Source organism: Cryptomeria japonica, chromosome 5 (genome assembly GCF_030272615.1).
Source record: "Cryptomeria japonica chromosome 5, Sugi_1.0, whole genome shotgun sequence".
Lineage (NCBI taxonomy): Eukaryota > Viridiplantae > Streptophyta > Pinopsida > Cupressales > Cupressaceae > Cryptomeria > Cryptomeria japonica.
Genome location: NC_081409.1, coordinates 152,110,045 through 152,113,897, shown reverse-complemented (window position 1 = coordinate 152,113,897; position 3,853 = coordinate 152,110,045).

The following is a 3,853-nucleotide window of genomic DNA, read 5'->3' as shown; positions in this document are numbered from 1 at the left end:
AGGACTATGCTCTGATACCAATTGTTAGGTCCTGGAGACAACTAAGCATGGGGGGTGAATTAGTTATCCAATAAATTCAACCAAAATTAACTTAATCAAAACTTAATGCTTAATGTCGGTAAACCAAACATTATGTCGGTAGACAGTTTTATCAGTTAATTATAGTACTGGTAAAGATTAATGCATGAAACAAAAAGACAATAACATCCACAACACAACACAAATATTTGTACGTGGAAACCCTGTAAGGGGAAAAAACCACGGTGGGAAGCCTTACCCACAATCAAATGATGCTACTACAGATAGTATGTGTGTACAATATGGAGTTTGCACATGTAGAAAGGCCAGCTACCTAGAGCTCACTGCTCAATCACAAAATGAGAGTCACACTGACTACAATTGGATGGTTAAATCCAATGATAATGTACTGCTTAGAATAGAATCTTCATATGCTGGATTCAGTACCGATTTAGTTATGATTGCCTTCACAAAAACCTTCCTTCAACCTTCAAATGGTGTCTGTGTGTATAGCTCTGCTTATTTTTGCATATATCCTATTACAATACTTTTTCTAATCGCATATCAATATCACAAATGAGATCTTACATTTATACCATAACCTAAGACCAATTGAATAGGTTGGATCACTAAAAGATATTACAATAAAATCAATTAATAAGTGATGCATCATGTCAGCTCAATGCATTTACAATAATAATAAATCATCTCCATAACGTGTCATGTTGATCTAGAATAGATATGCTTGCCGATGCATAACCTGGACCTATTTGTCGATAACAGCAAATATGCAAACCCAAATAGTCCAATAACCAAATTACCAAAACCAAGTGATCAAATAATTTCTTCGACATAACCTGGTAGTCTCCAAGTCATTCCAAGTGCCGGTGAACAATATAACCTGACGGTGAACCAAATATCGATGGTTGTGCATAAGTCACTTGACTTGCCGGTGAACATAACCAAAGATCTCCAAGTGCAGATAAGTGTTGACAAGTGATGACATGTGTTGACATCAATGACAAAACCATATCAACATATCCAAAATACCAACATAATACCAATTTACAAGCTTGTTTGCAAACTTCATCTTCTAAATCTTCTTCAACTACTTCTAATTATTCTTCAAATACTCCTACATCCACAAGTATGCCTATATCTTCGAGTACTCTTTATTATTCTTCCACTCAAACCGAATCACCATCTTCTCCCAAAAATACTTCTTCATCTAAGGAAGTACTCTTCAATGATGATTGGGGGCTTTAGAATTTACACCTTCTTTCTAAAAAGGAGAAAGACATGGATGAATCTAAAAAAGCAACCCACTTTATCTAAACAACTAAGTAACAATTTCTTGGTTGCTTCTAATTCAAAAATTTATTCAACATATTCTTTTAATTATAATTATAGCATTGAGATCTATGAGGTCCCACCATCTCTTTCTGATATGGAATCCCTTTATGGTCTGGGTTTTCACAGTTTAGCTAAGAGTGGATATATTGGCAATGGTTGTGGCATAAATGAACAAGGGATTAAGGTTCCTTTAGAAAATAACATATGTGAAGCTTTTTTTGGACTTGGAAATAATCCTTTAAATCCCACCAAATCATCTAAAAGGCCATCTCTCAAAGTGACTGCCATATTTGATAGTGATGATGACTTCAAGTCAATTAAATTATCTTCTACATCTCTCAACACTCATTCCACTTATGAATCACCCCAAGAGATTGACAATCCCACTTATGAGGTTTTACCCTCTATTCATACCCGCTCTTATAGAAATTAGTCCCTAATGAATAATACATGTCCCTTTCCTAAGGTTTCTTTTATGTATGAGGAAATTTGTGTGCAAGAGGAACATGACTTAGACGCCTATTCTTCTACTAGAGACTACTTTATTTATCAAGACATTTCGATACTCGTCATCTTATACATGTTTTTTCTCTCATTTATTGTAGAACATTTAACATGTCATATTCAAATCCTTCATCCAATGTATCATATATTTAAATAAAATTAGTGGCTATTATGTTTCTCTTCACTATGTGACATTGGTAGCTTACCTATTGGGTGCTCATTATCATTCATGATAGTAAAATTTCATGTACAATTATACTTTGAAAGCAACATAATAGCCTATTTTTGTCCCATCTCTTGTCTCTATATTTCAAATATCTCTAGTTCTTAAGATTAAAAATTTCCCTTTTGTGAAGAAGTATCTTCTATGAGGATTTCTTATTGATTGTGGAGGTGTATATCCCTATTGAGAATCTCCTTCCTCTTATTGGAACAAGTATCCCTGATGAGGATCTTAAGTACATATATTTAATGAGGACCTCTTCCTTAGTGTTGGAAGTCTATAATCATTTTCTACATTGAGTCGTATCTTTTATAATGAACCCTTCTATGTTGTGAATGTGCTTATCATCGATGAGGATCTATGTCCTTATTTTAGAAGAGTGTTTCTTTTATAAATGATCCCTCTTTGATGTCCTTGCCTATATGCTTGGGGAAAAAGGGTGATATTTAAATATTCTATCTTTTTCTCTAATGATTCACCTTTTGTTTGTAGAGTTGCATTTTTCATTTGATGTCATTTCTTGCATAGAATATGTGTGTTCCTTGTTTAGGACCTATTCTCTATTTGAAATCTTTCATGAACAATATCTCCTTAGTGAAGTGTGTAATCCTTTGCTAAGAATCGTTTTTTTCCTAAATATTGGAGGTGTGTATTATTGTTTTCCTTCTCTTCTTTTTTAATATGTCATATTCACCAAATATTCCCTTTATTCTCGTAGGCGAATGTCTTAAAATAATGATCTCTTCCTCTTTTTTCATTATTTAGAAGGTAGTTTCTTTTCAAAACTCGTAATCTTTCACATCTTGTCTTAGAGAGCTCCAATTCTCACACTCTTGGTTGTGTTGGAATTGTCGTTTAGATCTCTTTCTTACCAAATGATTCTCTATTAGTTTTGATCTTGTATCAAACCTTGTTATGAACATTTGTCATTAATTTTCCTTCACAATTTTATGTGGTAAACATGATACCCTCTTTTAACTCACTAATTAGCAAGCCGAAACAAGGGGGGCATATAGCTACCATCAAATTTTATCATTTTTGTAGTAAGCATTTAGGTGATTTTATCTAACAATGTGATTTTGTAGGATGTGGTTCCTAACAATGTACTGCATATATCGTTGGGGGCTTCATTCGACACCTTATTGGATAATCCTTTTTCAAGAATATTTACTTTTATGTACTTTAGCTTGCATATGCACATAGTGTCATGTGACCGCTAAAGTCGGGGCTAAATATAACATTGTAAATTGTACACACTTAATTGGGTGGTACAATTTCATGTTTAGGTTAGCACTCGCCTTAGTGTGTTGCAATTTGCATTTTAAAATTGCCTTTAAGCATTTAATTAATTAATTTTAATTAAATCTAAAGTCCTCTTTTATCACTCCACATATCATAAAATTGGTCCCTTAACCCTAAGTGTGCCCCTTTTTATTTTATCCTTTTAATTAATTCATTCATCAAAGCCCTAATTAGGTCCTATTTTGACCTTCAAGGTCCGATTTCACATATCTAAATACCTTGAATTATCACGCAACTTGGGAATCACCTTATAATTACGATACCTTGCATCCCTAAAAATTTAGAAAAAGGTTGATCAGACTAGTGTGAATCACATTGGTCCTAACTTTTTCTCCCTGAATTTTGAGTTCACATTTTAGCAGTATTATAATGTTTAAATATAGCTTTGTGGGCAAATATATCAATTCTAGGTCGGCCTTTGATAAAAAACAAAACTACGGTTTCATATATATA